This window comes from Taeniopygia guttata, chromosome 2 (assembly GCF_048771995.1).
Source record: "Taeniopygia guttata chromosome 2, bTaeGut7.mat, whole genome shotgun sequence".
In the NCBI taxonomy this organism is placed as follows: domain Eukaryota; kingdom Metazoa; phylum Chordata; class Aves; order Passeriformes; family Estrildidae; genus Taeniopygia; species Taeniopygia guttata.
Genome location: NC_133026.1, coordinates 108,032,196 through 108,054,464, shown reverse-complemented (window position 1 = coordinate 108,054,464; position 22,269 = coordinate 108,032,196). Strand labels below are relative to the sequence as shown.

Genomic DNA, 22,269 nt, shown 5'->3' with positions numbered 1-22,269 from the left:
CTGCATTGTGTCATACAGTCAAATTCTGAAAGTTTTTATGTACTTGTGAAAGTCTACACTTCCATCAGACCATTGAGAGCACAGTCACTGACATGGAAGTGAACTAAAAACTCCACTGCATTAATAATAGGGGACAATAATTAGGAATGCTGCTTCATTTTAATTATAGTAGGCTGCTTGCATCTAGAAGGATGTTAGAACAAAAATACAATCTTTAAGTTAGAATCACAGAAAGAATTGATCAGCAACTTACAATGGAAAGTGCTCATCTTCTACTCAGTGGAAACTCCTAACCAAATGCCAATTATAATTGAATGTCTAGGCAGAGTATGCCACTACTCTTAAAAGAATGAGCTACTTTTTTTTTTGCCTACAGCTAAGAATCCAACACTCTGAAAATCCTTTATATATTTTCTCAAAAGAAAATTTGTAAGGCTTTATACTTGACAAGTATTTTATGTTCTTACTTTCTCAGTAACATTTTTCCTCAGTTATATAATGAACAACTTATCCAAAAATGAACAGTTCATTATGAAGTGTATTATTGATTTATTGTGATACAGAAAGAAGGTCATTGTTATTAAAGTAGTTGTGGTTACCTGGAAGATAATTCAGTCTCAACAACTAGCATTAAAAGGAAGATACACTTTCTTTAGTAATACATTTGCAAAGATTTTTAAAGTTTCCATTTCAATAAAATAAATTATTCTAATTTTTATTAATGGGGAATAAGATGTCAACATAATTATCATGTAGATTTATGGGGATTATATCCTCAAAACTTCCATATAATTGTTTTCGTATTCTTTCCTGCTTTGTCATATCAGCAAACTTCGGCTTTGTACTCTAGAGAGCAATTTAAGTAATTTAACTCAATGATCTTGGAGATCTTTTCCAGACTTAGCAGTCCTATGATTCTATGAAATGCTCTAAATGCCAGAAAATTACATTTTCACTGTACAATAGAAATTATTGAAAAAAATGTCGTATGTATGTGTGTAACACACATACATACGACATTTTTTCAATTATATATATATATATATATATATATATATATATATGTACTTGAGAATCTTTACATTCTGAGGTCCTCTTGTAGGCTGCCTGGTAACTTTGCATAAGAAATGACAGAAAATCAGCTAGTATATACCAAAATACTTCAATGTCAAAAGAAAACATTAATTAAATTAATCTGCAAGTCAGATTTTTGCATTAATTAAAATCTGAGCATAGTGCAATTATTGTTTATCCATTTTTTCAGAAATGACTTTTGATTTCTTTGTAAAAATTTAAAAATACAGTAGTGCTTTTGAGCTGCTATAAATTGGCATAGCTTTATTGATTTAAGGTGATTTGCATTTCCTCAAAACCCAGCCCACTTCTGCACCTGCTGTCATTGATCAATATGCATTCACTCTCCACAGATGAGGAAAGCAGGAGACAATGCAAATTCAGTTTTAGTATATTCACTGTGTCACAGAGGGACAGAAAGAAAGATGGGCAGGATATAATTTTTTTTTTAATATTTATTTGAAGAAAGCAACAAATTAAAAACTGTCAATACTCTAAAGAGTTAATGAGCATATGCTGCTCATAGTCACCACAAAGATTGGTTCATTTCTTTCCACTGAGTTTAGCTGGACTATAAAGGAAAGTAATGGGAAAATTTTGAAATCCCTCACTAGTAGTCATATTTTTTCCCATCTGAAGCATTGCAAATGTGTTTAATTTTTCTCCTAATACATGCTATGCTTTACAAAATAATAATGCACTCAGTAATTGTTTTCCGTTTGTTAAAAATGGATGTGTATAAAATCCCACATGAATTATGTGTTAAAGGAGAATTGCTTTTCAATTCAATCATCTCAGACATTAGCTGCTGTAAAATACTACCCTGAGGTAGAAACTGCATACAAGTAATGAAGTTTTAGGCCTACTGATTTCAGAGCCTCAACTTTACCTCAAAATTGAACATCCATTTTTTGTCTGAATTGAGATACTATGGAAGTTCCAGGCTCAGAATTTCTTCATGTAAAAAAATTTAAGAAATTAGCAACTTTGTGTAAGTATGATAGATAAACAAACCTTCATGTATCTGAATTAGTTACTCTTTGCAAATATGGGTTGTATGCTAAGAAAACCTAAATCACTCATGTGTAAAATGTGCCCACAAAGAAACACACAGAGACATGCACAGTTTGTGAGCATATACGTGCATGCACAAATATACTACATGAAGTGCCCTCAGCCCCCAAATTTCCTAAATTTAGAACCACATTACCTGACTTGAATTGTTCATTCTATTTCTGCAGACTAATTTTGACAAAATACACAATTTCTGCAAATTCTTTTACTTACTTACTAACCTCTAGGCCCTTAAAACTAATTTGCATATGCTTTGAGCAGTCATTGAATCTATATTAGGTAATAATATACTTACCTAATGTTTTCTTTTCTTATGATATAATAATAACAAACTAATTCAGTGTGAAATATTACATGGCAGATTTTACTCCGCCATGGTGGCATATCTAATAGTTTGAAATATAAAAGTTATTTCCACATTTTCCTGAGATTAAGTTATCCTTAAAATCATTCCTTTAGCCCAGTAAAATATTTTTTTATGTGCTGTTCCTTAGAAATGTCAAAGTACAGATTTCTGTTGCAGTTTTAGCGTTCTTTTGCTCACCTTTCATGGAATGATAGAATAGTTTAGGTTGGAAGGAACCTTTAAGGTTATCTAGTTCCAGCTCTGCACCATGGGGCAGGAACACCTTCCACCCAGCCAGGCCTTGAACACTTTCAGGGGTGGGACATCCTCAGCTTCTCTGGACAACCTATTTCTGCATCTCACCACCTTCAAAATAAAGAATTCCTTCCTAATAATGAATCTAGATCCACTCTTTTTCAGTTTTAAGACATTACCCCTTGTCCAGTCACTCTGTCCCCAAATGCGTGGCTCCAGGGGGAACCACGTAGATGTACACATACTGTACACAGTGGCAGTAGTCACAGATGTACAGAAACAAAACTGACATAGCTTGCATCTGTAGCCAGCAGGGAGACCTGGATATACTCTCCTCATTGTAAAGCTGCTGCCTGTGCACTTGGCTGCCTTTTGTCAGGCCTTATTATGTTTCAGCAGTGCACAATCGTTTCATGTCATACAAATATGAATAATTGAAACAAATGTGATTATTCTTCTCTCTCTTTATTTCTTTCTCAGTGTATATAATGACTTATTAATGATTTTTTTTCTTATAAAAATACAATTTAGACTGAACTATTTATTGTTGAGGCAACTGTTGTAGACTGGTTCAGAGTGACTGGTTCATGAAGTGGATGTATGATATTCAAGATTTTTAACATCTTGTTGAAAGATAGTGTGAAATAGGCTGAACAATAACACCGAAGACAAGAAGAAAACCAGTAGAGTTAATTGTCAGTTGCTTCTGCAATAGTAATTTATACAACCATAAATCTGATGAAGGCGCAAAAAGTGGCACACTGCACTTCTCTGTCAGCACTGGAACAAAGCTCACCAAGCAGTGTTAATAAAAGAGGATGGGCCTTGCATAAATGTACCTCTAAGGTTACATTTGTCCAACCTGTCACTTCAGATGGCAAATAATTTGCAGATTTTTTATATTTTCATTATTCTTTAAAAAAACAGAACCACAACAGCAAATTTTGGGAGAAATTATAATTAACAGCAGTAAACATTCAGTACATGGGGAAAAAAGCCCTGAAAAGTCAATAAATTGAAGAAAACATGGGTAACATTTAAGAGAAGATGACTCTGCTTCTTGGCAGTGTAGTTCTATAGCTAGAACACAGGAGCAGGTCTCCAGTTCTGCCTCTGACCTTCAGGTAAATCATATGCTTCTATTTTATCTGTCACTGAATACCAATATTCCTTTTGAAAAATAAATTGGTTTTATGTAGCATGTTTGCACTGTGCTGACCACAGTCAAAGTATGAGTTCAGCCCAGGCCTCTGAGCACTGCATGAATAATAATAATATAGGATCACATTCATAATTTGGAATACAGTTTCATCATTTGAAAATTTTAGAGGTCCTTTTCGAAGACATCGAATAAAACAGAATTATACAAAATAATACCTATAATGCTCTATTATAAATTGCAAACTTGATGCAGAAATTATTGTGCACAGTTCTGTGTCCTGTGATGTTAGTACAAGCGATTGGAAATTTTTCTTCAGGCATTAAAATCAATGAATCAATGAATAGTAATGTGATGGGCTTTATTTCTTATGCTTCAAATTAAATTCAAATTGCTTTAGATTTTTTTTTTTTAATATCATAAATGCAATCTTAATACGATATTGCTTGCAATATGGCCAAGCTAATGCCTGAGGAGAAATCTCTTTCTTTAAAAGCTCATTTCCCTTAGAAAGCTCAATTTTTCATGTTTAACATTAAATTAACTTGAGCTTTTGTGCCATTATTTCTGTTCTTAAACCAATCAACATTAATCTGCATAACCAGTCCCCTGAATAAATGTAATATCTAAGTTTTAATAGGGCATCATTTGGTATATTGAGAATGCTTAACCAATTCCAGCTGGGAAGTTAAATGGTTAAGTCAATGACTTATTGCAATTTCACCCAGACTTCTTTATCTGTCCTATCAGACTTTGTAGAGCAACACACATCTTCAGCTTAAATCTGCTATCCCTTGGAATTTATTAAGAACATTCTGGTGAATAATTATTTCCCCCTTTCTTATTTTTTAAACTTCTTATCTAAAAGAATCAGGGTTTTCCCATAATTTCTATCTGGCATATAACTCCAATACTTTGTGTTTTTCTAGGTACATCTGCGTTTATATTGTCATTCATCATGGCAGAGATATGTGGAAATAGCTCCATATTTCATTTTGTTGTATCAGTGCAGTAGTAATGGGAACATCTTTGACTCAATTCCCTAGTTTAATGGAATTGTGGAAACCCTCTATCTCAAGGTTTCAAAACTCACTTCATGCTCACAATAATTCTCAGGCTTGATGATGCCAGCCAGTTTTTATTCCTCTATTCAGAATAAAATATAACTACAAATTCGAGGCTTTTAATGCTGTGCATTTCACCTGTAGTCTGGTAATTTGGGCACTGGAGTTCTTTGTCATCTTTGTGCATTTGAGATGCTCCTGTGTTGAAGCACCAAGGGAAATCTGTATTTTTAAGGCAAGTAATTTACTTAGAAGTGTGTGAATTGCATATTGGGATTTAATAGTAATTTAGAAAGTATCAGAGTAATAGATTAAAATAGGAGCGCATATGAAAAAACAGACTAGAAGAGATATTATCCAGAGTTAAAAATAGAAAGTTTTTTATAGTGTGAGGCAAGAAGACAAAAATTTGCAACAATTAAAAAAACTGGTAGATGATCTTGCAAACACCGTATGGAAACCCTGGGAGCATGCAGAAATTTTTAAATGCTAAGTTGGTTTGGTCCTGTGCTTGAAAGGACACCACCAACTTAAAATGGATGACTTATTTGATTTTTTTTCATGCAGCATCAATTTTTCTTGGAATAAAGATGATGTTGCTCATCTATCCATCTGCAATCTGTACTGAGTCCCTTTATTGAAAAGATTTTATCCTTCTGTGGGGAGGACAGCAGACACCTCTAGGGTAATATTCTAGGAATTTATCTCTGATTAACAGTGCAACCAGCAGGGAAGCTGGTAAAACAGAAAAGTAGTGTAAAATTTCTTAAGCAGAAAGAAGGCACTTGCTGTAAAGGTCTTACTTCTGGGTCATTTGAAATACTTGACAAATTACTAGTGCTGTTGGTATCACCTGGCACTTGATCATCCCATGTATATTTCATCAGGCTTTAAATGGACATCTCTTAGTGCAGAGAGGTTCCTAAATTAGCTGAAAACTAATCAGAAATCCATCTGGTACAAACTCACAATAAGTTGCTAGGTGTGATTGATAAAGATCACATTCTGTGTTTCTGCAGGGCATTATTAGTACTTTTCTTGCATGTTTTCCAAAATGAAACACAACTCATCTTTACGCCAAAGCACTGGGCTGGCCCCATTATGCTAATAGTGATGCTGCTTAGATGACCCAGGAAAATGCATACTTTTAGCAGCTCAGTATGTTCTATCAATCACCTGGCTGCATACTGAGGAAGAGAAATAGGGAAAAAAAGTCTCACAAACTCCAGACCCTTTTATTGGAGACTAAAAATGTTTTGCTGCATCAGCTGGAACCAGATGTATCACCATTATTTGATAATCATCAAAAGCCTTGTCAAGGAACTAATTAATTAATTCTTTACTAGGAAAAAGAATCTTCAAATATTAATACCTGGAATAACTATAGGTATGTTCAGCATTCAGATCAGAATGCTTTTGTGACTATTTTTTCATGTAAATCCCTAGTTTCTTGCAAGCCAATAAGAATATTCCCCTGAAGCGAAGAGTTTTTATGGACCTGTTGAACAATGTTTATAAAAATAAAGAGAACATAAAGGCTAAGAGTGAGCCGTGGGATCAGTCTAGCATGGAGAGTGACACAGCTGACCAAATCTTGTTTCTTCTGCTCTCATTCATATGATTTTCTAGGGAAAGAGCAGCAAGAGGTATGAATGCTTCCAGTAAAGTTCTGCAATACTGAGCATATTTCCTCCACAGCTTTGCTGACTTTATGCAGCCCTTCTAATTGCAAACCCTGTAAGAATCATAATGAAAAAATTATCGCTTCTTTCCTCTTCTTGAAAAAAGGATCTTATAGAAGTCTCTGGTTTTTATATTTAATGATATATTTATAGAAGCATCATTTGCCTCCTCGTTTGTGAGTCATGGTTTGAAGCTTTTTGTGGCAACATCTTTCAAAAGGAAAAGATGAGATTTTGATTAATTTCCATTTTGAAGGAGCTGGAGAGTGACCAAGCTGTAAGAAGTTTGTAAACAGAAGGAAGAAGCTGCTGAGAATTTTCACATGCTTTACCTCATGATTTCATGTAGTTAATATGGTATTTCCAATATACCAGTTGACCCAACAAGGTTCATATTCTTGATTATTTTTCTGTTATCTTAACCAGAGAACGTTAGAGGTGAATTCACATTTATGTCTTTTATACTGGGTCTGCAGATTATCTTGAACACTTAGATAATTCGTTTTGATGTGTAAATATATTCTTCAGCCTATTTGGCTGCATTACTGATTCTTTAAAGCTTCTCTGTTATTATTTGTTCATAATTATATAAATGTGCTAGTATTTTTTTTTCTTTTTATTGTCATTAATTGTCATACAGTTTCTCAAAATTAAAATTGTAACCCACTAGAGAACTGTTCAATTGTGCAGTCACTGTTGTCCTAGCAAGAAGAGAAAAATAAGGTTTATTCTTGGTTCAATTTTTAAAGACTTTTGATGTGAAAGACTTATTAGAGCACAGATTGTTTAGAAAACGTAACAGTTCTTTTCAAAGTAACTACCCTGAGTGGTCCTATATGAATTTCTGAGGTGGGGGGGCGGGGGGGGAAGAGTGCTAAAGGTCTCGCCTGTGCTCTCACTCCGTCTCTAAGGATGGCAAGGACTGCCTTTGATCCAAATGGAGCAAATGAAGCATTGGATAAACATACAGGGATGAACAAGTTACCGGATGTGTTCTTCAGAGACAGCCAGATTGAGGTGAATTTTATGGGCTGGTTCATTAGCACTGGGTCAGGTCTCTGCCAGGAGAAGCTGTATGATTGAGGGTCGACCTCTGCTTCTATGACCTCTTAATTTTCTGAGGATGTGGACAGGCCGGTATAAAACTAAGAGCTGTACATACTTTAGGTATTCAGTCACCTTATGTTAGATTTCAACAGCTTCAGTTGGCAAGTCCCCCTGCCTTTTTTTTTTTTTTTTTTTTTTGCACATGATCACTGGTGTAAAGGCTTTTGGTGGTAACATGACATGTACTTCCTGGGTTCCCAGAGATGTACATTTATTTATACCATGTAGGGTAACATACCTTTTTTTTTTTTTTGAAAAAGTGTCCTGACTTCATACAACGTTCATCTACCCACCGCACAGGTTACTGGATCCTCTCAGCTCCTCACACACTCATGGGTTTGAAGAATCAGGTTCCACTTAAACTGTGCAGATGCATAAGTGTTATGAAAACCAAGACTGCTTCTTCCCAAGAGGTGAAAGAGTGAGGAGAGGACAGTGTCACAGCTTAGGAACAAACCAACCACTCAACCACTTCCAACAGAATTCAGAGCTGCATGTAGACAGCCTGGGGGCATTTTTTCATTTGCATATCTGTGCAAAGCCATCGCACAATGTTTCTTGTACAGAAAGTGTAACAGCTAGATTATCGTGAGTTGAATTAGTATTCCCTCTCCACAAGAAATAATAATTAATACTTTTTAAATTATTGATTGGAGGCTATCTTAAGTCAGTTGCTTTTATTCTTTATGAAATTATGACTGTTTATGTCCCTCACATTCCCTCCTCCTTCCTCTGCCTTCAGAATGCCTTATTTCTCATGAGTCTGTCATCAGGGAAGCAGGTCTAACATGCATGCATATTTTTTAATAGCAACACTTCTGGCAAAAGCTGAATGTCGAGATGTGCTGCAGTTGTACAGCCAGTTGTGTGACATTCTCACAGCTAGAAAATACAATGATAACTAATTCAATTTTAAAGGATTTGAATCAGACCTTCAACTCATGAAAATCTATGTCTTTCTACCACAACTGAAGGAACTATGACTATTTACCCTCTTTGCAGCCCCGAGGTTTCTGTAATAGATTTGACATTTATGTTTTAAGCATCATAAATCCACAAAAGTGTCCTTAACTCTGCTAGAATGTTTCAGTATCATGTAGGGGTCACAATGCTCATGCCCTAAATCCAGAAAACAATTAACCACTAGACTTTTTGAGGTCATCCATGAGCAGAAAAATAATTAGGTCTAGATCCTCACAGTTAAAAAATTAGCTGCCAAAATGCACAGATGGAATTTTCAAATAATGCTTAATAAGGTGAGATGCTTAACTCATATTGATTCCTTTGAAAATCTGACCTTTAGAGTTTAATTTTAAGCTTTCCCATTATGGTTTAAGAGGGTGTGAAAACTTAAGTATGCGCTTGAACGAGTTTCTTTTAGGAAGACTCTTCCACAGACAAACTGAAATATAGAGCAAGACATGGCAAAGCACACTGAATCAAGAGGGATTCTGTTGATGTGTTTTGTGTGGCAGCAGTCTGAACAATGCCCTTTTCCAATTAAGATTAGTTCAGGAGGAGCAGGTTTCGAATGAGCTATTTCAGACACATACATATGTAATTCCAAGAGAAAAATATCTACCCCTGGCTGCGGTTTGTGAAGCAAGATGGATTGCTAGTCCTTCAATAAAACTCAGTCCCTTCTTCTTTGTCATGCTTATCTTCTGCTCTTATACCCTGTGACACCCTGCAGTGGAGGCACTAAGTAGTCATGGTGATGTAAATGGAAAAGTAAGGTAGAAAGACAGAGCATAAGTTCTGAGAAATTCAGGATAAATCAACTTAGGTATGTGAGGAGAAGGAAATTCACAGTTTAAGGGATGGTTATCTTGGATTTTGTGGCCTAGAATCAGCTGATATTGCTGCATTGTTCTTTAAATCGGTAGCATGGGGCAAAGGATGGCTTTTTGCTGGTATAAAAATTTTTTACTTTAAATGTCCACCATGCTTCTCTGAAATCACTGATGATCAGAAGATTTATTTTTTCCTGTCGTGTGTATCTTTTGGTTCTCATTTTAGAAAGAGCACCCAGAAATAATAGTACAGGGCTGTGCAAACACAAAAGAAAAGATTTTTGGACAGTAGGAATATGAATGAGACACTCTGTTTAGCATGTAAACAAACAAATTGATCTGAAAATTTCTAGCCACCATTTCTAAGAAATTATTTAAAATGGAGGAATGCAACCATAATTTTCAGTAAAGGAAAAGAAAAAAGAAATTAATTTGAGTAGTGGGATTTTGTTTGGGAATATTTAGTTTATTTTGATTTGAGTTTTTTTTTTTGTTTTTTTAAGCATCTGCGGTTCCAGTTCCATCTTCTGTTCAGATATTCATTGCATTCAGGTAAAGACCTCACAATAAAAAATTACATTTTTATAATAAACTAAAGGCAGCTGAAGAATAAAATATATTAAAAGTACTTTGCAATTTATTAGAAAAACCTGTTTTATGGAATAAATAAATTTTCTCTAATTTGTGCCTCTAGAGGGATATAAAGACTATATTTGTACATAGTGTCTATTATACTTAACAAAGAAAAATCTCTTTATCCCCAGATGTTGGCAGTTTACCTGGAATATCTGTAAATCCACACACTATTAAGTTTCCAAAAACATGCATGAGAGAGTTAGCTTCTAAATCCTGACAAAATGGGGCTGATATTTGTTCAAGTTGATCCTTTAAACTACAAACAAGATGGGAACCATGCAGTGCACAGTGTGGATTTGTATTTGATTCATTTTCGACATTAGTGGAAAGCATGGAACTTTGTATTTTTTGCAAGCCTGTGAAGTAAGTGATTAAGACAATGCAAATTTTGCAAATGCCATACTGAAGGTGCTAAAACACCTTGGAAGTACATTTGCATCTTATTATTCACATTTCTGCTTTGTCTGCGAAGAGTGCAGAAGAATTTACTTCCAAAAGAAATATGAAAACCACATAAATGCCATTATACCTATTTCTGCTTCGTAAAACTTGGATAGAATTATTTTGACCTTAAGACATGATTAAGAAGTTTGGAATTATATGAATTTTCTGTCCAATAAAGTATATCTTTATGGGTTATTATGGATTGAAAGATTTGTATTTTACTATCCTAACTTGTTCCTCTGAAAAGAAACCATATTCATTGGTTTGACTATTTCTTGCATGTATTTGAAATGTTCCCCCAGTATTGCAGATTAACTATGAAAGACCATTTCACACCTTACACGTTCTTATTACTTGTATTGTCACTGTGAATTGTGAGGAGAAATTGTATCAAAAATTCATTTTGAAAGAATGTGGACTGAAAGAGAAAGGAATTAGAAAATAAGGCAGTCTCTGGTACCTTTACTGCTTATAGTGAAACACATAAACGTGGTAGTTTTGATGGAATTCTAATGCAGATTTATTACTGGAATCTGCACCTTGCTATAAAATGTAGTCAAAAGAGCAAATAAAGAGCAATGCATAGAAAGTAAAGATGTCAGATAGTAAAATGTCTCTTTTTAAATGCCTGTCTTTTTCACAAGCCTTTTTATGAACTTTTTATGAAGTTTCTAGAGCAGACCAAAATAATTAGGGAAAAATGACCTTGGGGTTTATGCTGTGTTCAGAACAGTGACTTGTCCAATCACTGTAGGAAAGAGTGGCAGATTGTGATTGATGTTTTCAGAAGAACTACAAAGTGAAGTGTATGAATGGTACCTTAGGTTTCTAACCATGTATGACAAATGTGAGCACTGTGAGAAGCTCTTTATCCCCAGATGCTGTGAAAGCACATAACAAATTTCATATGGATGAGCCTATGAGTAGACTACCTAAAGAGCTAATCTAAAATCTCATTTTCAGAATTGATTCTGGTGTTTCAGAAGAGAACATATCCCTGAATATAGATCTTATATCAGGAGGATTAGGACGTCAGTGATTAATATGAATTTCATTTTTAGACACGTCGTGGGATCTCAATGGCATATATAAAACACTGAACTTGTTGAACAGCACGTCCCATTTCAATTACAGTTTTAATGAAGAAATTACTTTTACAAGGAAAAACTCTCATGGGCTTAATATTACAAAAAGCTGATTCTTCCCCTATTCCTCTCCATCCCCTTTAAATCAGGTACATTTGGTTGTTCTTGATGAAACAATAACATACTCATTATCCTGCCAGGCTGTGCTATTTTATAATGAAGCAAACCAGCTCTTGTCCCTTTTATGATTATTTACCCCTCTGCAGCTTCACCAGCACCTTGGGAAAGAGAACAGTTTGAGTAAAGTCTAGTGACAGGCTTTAAAAAAAAGTTGGTAGACAGTTACCTAATTCCCATCCCAGGTCAAAGGGCTTTGAGTATCCTGTCAGCCTTTTAGCTTACATTTAATTTTAAAGGGATTTGTGCATATGACACTAACAGAATACACAGAACCAGTAAGGCTGGAAGGGACCACTGGATGTCATCTGGTCCAACCTCCTTACACAAGCAAAATACCATACAGAGTGCTCAGGATTTTGTACAGACAGCTTTTGAGTATCTTCAGCAAGGGAGACTTCACAACCTCTCAGGACAATCTGTTCCAGTGCACTGTCACCTGCACAGCAAAGAAGTCCTTTCTTGTTTCCGGTGAAACTTCCTGAGCATCATTTTCTGCTTGTTGCCTCTGTCATATTGCTCTGCACCACTGAGAAGAGTCTACGTCCATCCTCTTCTCTCAGTATTTTCCAGGCTAAACAAGACAAGTTCCCTCAGCATTTCCTCATAAATGAAGTATTTCAGTCTCCAATCATCTTCATATGCGTGTGCTAGCGAATCAAGAATCTCCATGTCTCTTGTACTGAGAAACATAGAACTGGACACAATGCTCCAGGAGCAGAAGGAAAGGTTCACCTCCTCAACCTTCTGGAAATGCTGTTCCTAATACATTTCAAGATACAGCTGGCCTTCTTGGTCAGGTTGGGGTGAGTGAAATGTTTCTACAGCTCTTGAATGGCAAGAAGAGAAACACACAGCAGCAGTCCAGAAAAACACATAGCACCAGGTGGTGATAGCCAGAATCACCCCCTCTGATTTCAGAATCAATCCCTCTGATTTTCTTCCAGAGTTATGCTATGATGTTTCAGCACTAACAATTTTTTAAAACTTCATTATTGTTGGCTGAGACTTTAAAGAGCAGTCCTAATTTGTTAATGCTCTTTATGCAGGCTGCAGGTGGCCCCCAAAGGAAGGGGCTGGAACTCCTAGTCCAACAAAAAAAGATTTCATCACAATTACAGTCACCCAAATTCCAGTCACTTGTACTTTTTTTTTTAAGTTATAATTTATAAGATTATCAGACATACCTTTGATTTATACCTATGAAACTTAAAAGTCTGATTTCTAAATTAGTCTGGAAATTGTTTGGCTGAGAAAGGCATTACTAGACAAGGCATTTTCCCTCCTCTCTTACTTTTATGTATGTAGTATGAAAACTGACATGAAATACAAAACATAAATTCTCATTCTGTTGTTTTACATTCATAGTAATTCCATACATAAATACTCTTCATTATTACTTGACCCATCCCTTTTCCTAGCCCATCTGCATTTGAACCCTCCATTTTTCCAATTAAGATGTAAGCAAAGATGGAGAATGTTTTCAGCTATGGGAAATGTTATCATAAAGTTATAATTTTTCTTCCTGATGAATTGTCCACTAAATTATTTTAATATAGCAACATGAAGGTTTGAGGTCAATTGATTGAATATTTTATGCTTTGTGCCACGGTCTGAAATTTTGAACTGTCATCTTCCTTCAAAATCAGAATGAGTATGTTTGAGTGAAAAATCTCTTTTTGTGAAATATTAATGGTAAGAACATAGAACACATTTATGAAAGTGGTAAAGGCCAAGTTCCTGTGGTTAAAAAAGTATTGAAACTTGCAGTCATCATTCCATAAATGGTGCCAGTGTTTGAATGTCATTCACCAGGGAGTTATGATTCACATCTATTTTCAATACATTTTGCTCTGTTGGCAACATAAGAAACCTGTGGACCTGCAGGAGTTCTTTCACATAATGCACTGAAATTGCCTTTGAAAACACGTGCACAAGGTGCACATAAATGGTCTTTTATTTTGCAATTGTGGCTCAGATGGAAATGTAGAATGGATGCCATTTAAATTTTTAGAAAATAAACAAAACAAGTCCCTAGTCTTCTTTTTAAATATCAATAGCAATTTTATTTTAATGTTATAACTAAATAATTAAAATAAAATTGAAATTATAATAATATGTTATGTGATAATTAAATAAGATACAAGAGATTAGAATTGGTTCAAAGTAACCACCTCTGTTTTTGACTATGTAAGGACTTCTCTTGACAGATTTTATGTCTTCCCTAAAACAGAGAAGCTATTGAAATACAAATTTTTTATTTGGATAGAAGACATTTTTTTCTTCCGAAGCAGTTATGAAACTGTGTTTCCTGTGGGCCTGTTTTTTCTTCTGGATTACATCACTCAGCATCTGCCCTAATCTCTCCCTATTGGTACCCCCACTATGTTGTGGGGACCACAAAAATCCATTGCAGGACTACAGTGGGTTCTGTGGGCTGAAGATACTTCACTCATAAACCCTTACTAGTTCTTTCTTGTTCAGGTTCTGTTACTCATTTTTATTGGTCTCAGAGTGGATTAAGAGTGGATTATGGGTTCACAATAAATTAGGGAGTTAAAACAGCAAATGGCTCTTTAGTGTAATTTTAGTTTGACCAGCTCATTCATAAGATGAATCTACTTTTATAAATAGCATTTAATGTGGTCACTGTCTCAGATGTGTATTCGAAGAGTCCCAAAAGTTTTTTTATTTGTTTCTTTCTCATTTTTAAATATTATCTAAAGCCTTTGAACTTCTGGGTTTGACATAACTGTATGCATTTCAGGTGTTTTTTCAACAGTCTCTGTGGTTCTGAAAATATTTTCCATGCTGCTTTAATGGGTGACATTTCTCTGTAAGGTTTCCCCGAAAATAACCTGTAGAAAATAATTGCTCCATCTTTGGTCTCATACAACTTCTGACAATGTGTAAATGTTCAGAAAGCAATTAGTAGTCAAGTTTGGCAGGAAGGAAGGGAATAGAGCTTACTGTTGACTACATAAACAGATAAAGTCAACTGTTTGAGTTTGCTGAAGCTTATGGAAGCATCTAGCCTCACAAACAGACATGCTTAGATTTGTATTAGATGTTAACATAGACATTCATTGTTATTCCTTCTTGTAGGAACATAAAATCAGCCTTGAAAATTGTCAGAAAAATGTATTGACCCTAGCCTGAAGATTCAGTTTGGATGCTTTTGACTTCGTAAATATATTTCATACCAACATTTAATATGATATTATGATTTTGATACTTTTCTATTAATTGAGTTTCTGGAAAAAACTTTTTATTATAAGCCCTTCATCCAAGTGCTGACAAAAAAAAAATGTAAAATAGATAGAATCTTAAGAATATTCTTACTAAAATAAAATAATTTTAATATTGTTTTAAATCAGGTCTTCAGACATTTGTGATGTGCTTCTTCAAATTTTGTCACTTATGTTGTCAACACCACACAATCTACCTATTTTATCTTCTGACCTGACTGCAGATGAATTATTTTTTCCTTACAACTTTACAATTATACATGTATACAAATATACCTGCAAATATACCTAAAGCAATCATATGCTGTTTTGACTTTGAAAAAGAGGCTTACTGAAAAAAATTTCATAGCCATCCTGAGTCAACATTAATAAAAACATAAAATGCAATACAAAAATATCAATTTTAGTCTGGATTATCTGGATTTGATGACTAATGTTTTGAATGGAAGCTGCTGTTATATAAAAAAATACTGTAATCATTGAGTTAGAATAAAAACAGACAGGAAGAGTTTCTGTAAAGAACAGACAGAGGAATGCTGTTGAAGATTTCAGAAAGGACAAATGTTTGATGACAAGATATCCTGGAGTCTTGCTGTGTTTCTTGGGAATAAAGAAAGAAGTTCTTTCAGCCCTGTAATAACATTTGAATCACATGTTTGCTGGATGTGTTTGTGAAGCAAATCATTTTATACCCTCTACACTTGGTCAGCCATCAGGGTAGGTCAGCCTACCCTCTATGGATATTATAATTTTTTTTCTTATTCCCTGTGCAGGCAGCCTGTGGTCTGCTGGACCATCTTCCTCAGATAACATAGGACACAATTCCAATTAATTTTATAGCTGTGAATTTGAGTTCTAACAAGTCTCAGAACTGCTTGGATTTTCTGCTCATCTTTTATTGGTTTTGTTTTTTGGGGTTTTTTTCTGGCATAAATAAATTAAGCTTGCTTCCTTTTTTTCCTAAAAGAAAGGGATATTGAGGGTTTGTTGGCCAAACATGTCTTCCTACATGTCTTCCTACTCTCAGGAATTACATGCGTTCATTTTTCTGTGCTCTTTCTTTCCTACTCTATAATCCTAAAGATAGGAATAATTTGGGATAACTGGGATTTTTTTTTCCAGCTCAACGCTCTGCTCTTTTAGGAATCTTTATTTTCCCTGTAAGAGATCTCCTAAAATTTTTTTGACTTTTTATTGCAGTATCATTCTTGGGGAGTCTGAAGTTCTGGCACATTTTGATTCATTTTTGCTTTCTTCGTCCTTCTAATCCACTTGAAAGACATCCTTCTCCTCCTCTCCCCTTCCCAATTTCTTAACTACTGGCACTTTTGCCTGATGTGTTTGGCTTTGGGGCAGAAGCCAATCTTCTATCCAGGATATCTTAAACAGTGCGTCGGGCTGCTTTGCCAATGCTAATTGTGGTTTTGACTACCAAACTTTCCACTGCACCTGTTTCTGACTTAATTAATAAATGCTCCATTTGTTTCCAGAGTAGTAGCCCATTCATCTTCAGTTGCAGTACTTTCCACTTGTTCCGTGACAAAGTCTTCTGTGATAATCATGCTGTTAGCAATCCTCTCTTCATACTGTGCACAGTTTTCTGGCATGTGACAGCTCCTGTTTCACTTTTGATGAATCTTCTTGCAGCCTTTCCTTCTTCTTTTAATTTTTTCCAGGTTTCAAACACCCACTTGCCTTTTGAGAATGGCCACAGCAGATGAACTTATGTGGTGTCACATTGGTTCACACTCAGAGCCCCACACTCTTGGCTATTTTAGCCCCTTTCTGTTATTGGTTACATCAATGGTATAAGACCATTTTGTCTCTTCCTTAATCCTTCAGGCAGAAGACTGGTGGTCTTTTTTTTTCGCAAGAAATTGAAGATCATCTGTTAATGTTTAATTCTGTGTTTTTTCAACAACCTGTGAGATGTAGCCTAGGATCTCAAAGATTATAGGGTGTCTTTGTATTGTATCCTTAACCTTTCAAGATTTTAAAACTGATTTTATAACTTCAAAGACTAAAAAAATTTTCTGTTCAACAATAAACTTTCTGCTCACTGTAACAACAATTTTTTATGTTTATGGTCACCATTGCATTCACTTTCTAACTATAATTTTATATATCATCAATATACAGTATTAATTACTTTCATGCTTATTTGCAATTTTTTTATATTTACCTTTTCTGCTAGAGTTGAATGAAAATTATTAACCATACTCTTCAGAATAAAATAACCTGGGTGAATAAAGCATGGACAGCTCCTATTTTTTTTTTTCCTTTTTTTGGTATGCCTTTCTTGCTGGTAGAAAATAAATCAGTATTTTGTTAAATATTAAAATAGATCCAGTCAGACTGCAATCCCTCCAAACTTCTCATTTATAGCAAAGGCACATGACAAAAGTCTTTTTCTGTGTCAATTATCAATCTGTTCATCATTAGCTCTCATCTGAGCTACTTCATGTAAGCCATAAGTAACAAAATTTGCTCTAGAGTTCGACTAGTAAAGTACTTTCATATGGCCTGACTTTATCTTGTCACACGGGAAAAAAATTGTCATTGGTGTCCTTTCCCAGGCAAAGAATCATAGAATGGTTTGAGTTGGCAGAATCTCTACAGACCATCCAATTCAAACCCCACTGCCATGGGCAGACACACCTTCCCCTAGAACAATTTCTTGAAGATCCATTCAACCTTGCCTTGAACAATTCCATGGACAGAGCATAATATTGGCAGTACCAAGGAATTCTACCTGAGAAATCATAATGTTGCTCCCTTTAACTGGACTCTTTCTTCAGTCTTTTACCTTCCTTGGCCTTTACAGGTGATCCAATACTGGTTTGATTTATTTAATGAGAGACCCTTGCTGATATCTTTTCTCTTTTTAGATCACTTCCATGCTCCAAATCTGGAAGATGAACCTCTCTCTCATGGTCCTTGCCCCCTCCTTCTCTTTTTCTTTCCAGGTAGGGCATGTTTATTAATTCAAGCCTTGTTAGCCACATATAGTATAGACCTTACAGTCTGCTTAAGCACTTTTTTTCCTGTCAATAAAGAGGAATGTATCTCATCCAGTATTTTTTACCTATAAACTGACTTTAATCCTGCAAGGCGCAGCATGTCAGTAAATCATGTCATCCTTAACAAACCCATTTGATTTCAGAGAGGTTTACATTTCACAAATGTAAGCATCAGATTTCATGGGGCTTGGTGAAGACTTGTGCTTACCAAAGTTGACATTGTCCCTCACATCATGCTGGACTAAGAAGTGGGATTTGGTTTATAGCACAAAACTGAGAAATCTGAAAGTCCAATTTTTTTTTTCATTTTGACCAAAAATATATGCTACAAGAAGATAGTTTTCTATCTACTGCCTGCATAGCTGGGTAGAATCATTTAATCAGACAGAATCTATGGAGAAAGAACAGGAAGATAGCTTTGATTTTACTCCTTGCACTCTCAGTTTCTGACCTGACAGATGTCAAACTCATAAGACAGGAACACTTTTAAAATTTGATATTTAAGCAAAAACTCTCAGGGATGAAATAATATCTTTGCTAGCACACACTTTTTCTGTCATTCAATCCTACTTTAAAGTATCCAAAGTTCAGATAAATCCATCAACCTTAAACAAGAGTGATGAGACAAAATATCTGGCCTGGTAATGAAGCTTTAAATACTGTTAACAAAAATGTAAGGACAGAGAAGGTACAGAGAATTAACACAGATTCAGTGCGCCTGTGCTAAATTTTCTTAGAAGTGTTGTATTACACATTTAAAAGTACACTTTTGAAAATACATGGGGCTTTTGCAGCAAAATTTGCCGTGACACTAATGGGCATCACAAGATACATTTCCCACACACAGCTTTGAACATCCATCTGTTCTTTCCTATACATTTTCTTCTGCCAGAACCATCATTACAACACCTCAGCACCTTCCAGTAGTGCTGCAGACTCTGTGAGTTATATTTTTCATGAGTGACTTCTTCTGTTACATATGCCCTTATGCAGTTATATTTGCCTGAAAGTAGCTCATTCCCTCCCTCCATCCCTCCCTCCCTTCCTCCCTCCATCCCTTCCTTCCTTCATTCCTTCCTTCTTTCCTTCCTTCTTCTTCTCCCTCCCTCCCGTCCATTCGTCCATCCATCTGTCCTATTAAAACCTATTTAACTTTAAAAGAACCAAGATTTTTACTCACAGTTGTTCACAGAAGCTTGGAATAAAGAAATGAAATTTACAAGTGTACACATTTTCTAAACCCAAAAATTTCTTTAAACCTCTCCAGTTATCAGGTATTATGATTTTATATGACAGCTGTGTCATAGGTCATCTCATTTTTTTATTTCCATTACTTACAGAAATATAGCTTTTCACTGAAGCTGATAAAAAACTCATATCATGTAGCATTTATGCATGTGCAATGTGTTGGAAGAAAATTTTATCTTAAAATGAATAAGATTTTAAAAATCAAATTATTTCCTATGTAGCAAACTCAAATACTAAGAATAAAATAAAACTATATTTTAAAAGAGATCACAAAAGGTATTTTTTCAAAAAGAAATTGCAGGGGTTGGGGTGGTTAGCAACAGCACACCAGCATACAGCAACACCCCAGTGTTAAAATACTGAACTTACATACTGGAATATTTTTGAGTGAGTTTTAGCAGAACGTGCACATTTAAAAAATTTCAGCCATCTGAAATTTTTTTTTCTGATACGCATGAACAATTCCAATAGCACAGACTGTCAATGTAGCATTGAGAGTGAGGTCTAGAACTATTAATAAGATTTTAATCTTTCATTACCTGAGGTGTTCAATGACATTTTGCTTTGCCGTGAAGAAGCTTGGCAATTTATTGAATTGCATCCTCCTGGAAGTAAAAATAAAAGGGTACTCAGCACAACAGAATCATATCCATATTTAGTCTAAGTATTTGCCTTATTACAGGGAAGAACAGGAAGAATCTAGTAGTCAACAAAGATAATAGAGTAAGAAAGAGGAAAAGATATGCATACCTTAGATGACACATTTTGTGAATTTGCAGAGAGACTTATTTTCCTGACACCAGGCTGATAAACTCTTTTCCATCCCCAACACCTCAGCTTCAGCAAATATAAAATCCTGAGCTCTCAACACCTCCAAAAATAGGGTTGTGAGAAAGTATACCCTACCTGGAAATCCAGCCTGGCATTTTAAGATGTGAAAATGATGCTTTTCTGGAACAGCAGAAGGAAAGAGATTTTTTCAACAAAGTGACCACCTTTTGGTCACTCAAAAGTCTCCTGTCAAGGATGAGGTAACCAAAGCTGAAAAATTCGGTAAATTCCTTCCAACAGAAACATCAGGTCGTGTTACCTCAAATAGACCAAAAAGGTATTTTCTTTCTCTTTATTCAGGAGATGTAAATTGTGCTTTAGAAGGGACGATTTCTCTGCATGGTGCAATGGAAAATAATCCAGAACTTTTAAACCTAGGGAGCCTTTGAAAGCTATTTTTAAAATTGGTTTTTCCTGCAGGGTTCTACTGAGCTTAATGAACCTAGTGGGCTTGGCAGGCAGTCCTGCTGGCTCATGCAGTCTGTGGGAAGTGGGGTTACTCTGGAGTTCATCCATCTCCATATCACATCTCAAAGCAGCAGCTCTACCAGATGTGCTAGTGGAACAGTTCTGCCAACCCAGCGGATAGGCCCTTACGTATTTAAATTCTTTGGCTACTAAATTTAAATTACCCTTGTGCACTTAAAGCTACACACACACACACACACACACACACACACACACACACACACACACGCACGCACACATATGCTAACAGGCAAGTCACCTACAAGCCTAGGAAGCATAATAATGTCCAGATGAAGACTGCTCAAGCCATTCCTTGCCAATCCCAGTTCAAACTCGGCATTTTATTAAATCTGCATTGAAAATATCTCCTTCACAAACAGAGTTTGTGCAACTATTTCTAACATCATTGCTACTCCTGCTGTTTGAATTCATGGGCTGATATGTAACCAGTTGATGGCTAATAAGCAGGCTTACCTTGCTGCATTAAAGTGGAATACAGAAATGCAAAAAAACTCCTTCTAAAAAAAAATAAATTAAAAGCCAAGGAGTTTATTAGGTCCTTTAAAAGCCATTAAAAGTTTCTAACGACTTTACTCTGTAAGATTTTAAAGTTTTACCAAAAGTAAACAAATCAGTAGAATATAATATTAAATTGAGGTATTAAGATGAACTATTTTTACTTTTAGAAGATAAGAGAGCATTGATTGCAAAGTACACATCCAGGAAGGCAAAAAAGTGCCGTCATCTGCCCCAGAACTGAAAGTAGGAAGTATATTGTAATTGTAGAAATTATTGTGCTATTGATGCAAACTCTGTAAGCTCATCAAGACTGCTTGTCCTCTCAAGTTCCCTTGATGCCAACTTGCCCTTCAATTAAATTTCTCTAGGACTTGAAAGAGAAACTGTGTATGAACTTGACATCTCTCCAGTGGAATAAATATCAATATTTTCACTGATTTAATTGGAGTACAATTAGGCCTTCTGCCACACACAAAAAAAAACCTAATCAGGAAATTTATAGAAACAGCTGTATACTCTGAAGAGTCTTATAGGTGCAGGGACAGTCCAGTAATATCCAAAAGGGACTTACACTCCAGCCTGAAATTGTGGAGGTCTTCTTTCCTTCTGCTCTTTTCCCTTGACTGTTTTAAAGAAGGTTCAGTCTTGATATCATAGGCTGCAAAGCTGGAAAAACACAGGGGTCAATACTGATATCTAAACTTGTGGCACTTATTGATTAACATAACCACCCTTGAGTTTATCTTAATTCCACTTTATGGCTTGTTCCTACATTAATGCTTGACAAACACAGAGAAGAAACCTAATTTATGTGTTTCCAGTGGGTAAGCTTCAGAAGCATACAAATGTACACAAAGTATCTCAGTAGGGCATTTTCACAGTGCCACTTCTGTAGGAGCACCTAATATACCACTGCAGATTACAGACTAAAACCACTGGAGCAGAGTGCAGCCCATGCCAGAGCCAATGCCAGAGGACAGGAAAAAATAAACCTTTTCTCTAGCTCCTGTTTCGGGTTCTGGCCTTTTCATTTTTTAGT

At 35.5% G+C, this 22,269-nt stretch overlaps 1 long non-coding RNA gene across 2 annotated transcripts in view; it reads right to left on the bottom strand.

Annotated features, from left to right (window-relative positions):
* LOC115493865 (uncharacterized) overlaps positions 1-20,812 on the bottom strand; it is a 49,357-nt gene extending 28,545 nt beyond the window's left edge. Inside the window, exons 1-2 of one of the 2 annotated variants that reach the window (XR_004367074.3) lie at positions 20,319-20,812; positions 19,952-20,017 (exon numbers count right to left, since the gene is read on the bottom strand). This is a non-coding gene — a long non-coding RNA (uncharacterized lncRNA). The remainder of the gene's footprint in view (positions 1-19,951; positions 20,018-20,318) is intronic. The other variant, XR_003958840.4, reaches the window with a different exon arrangement.
* Positions 20,813-22,269: the final 1,457 nt, after the last annotated feature.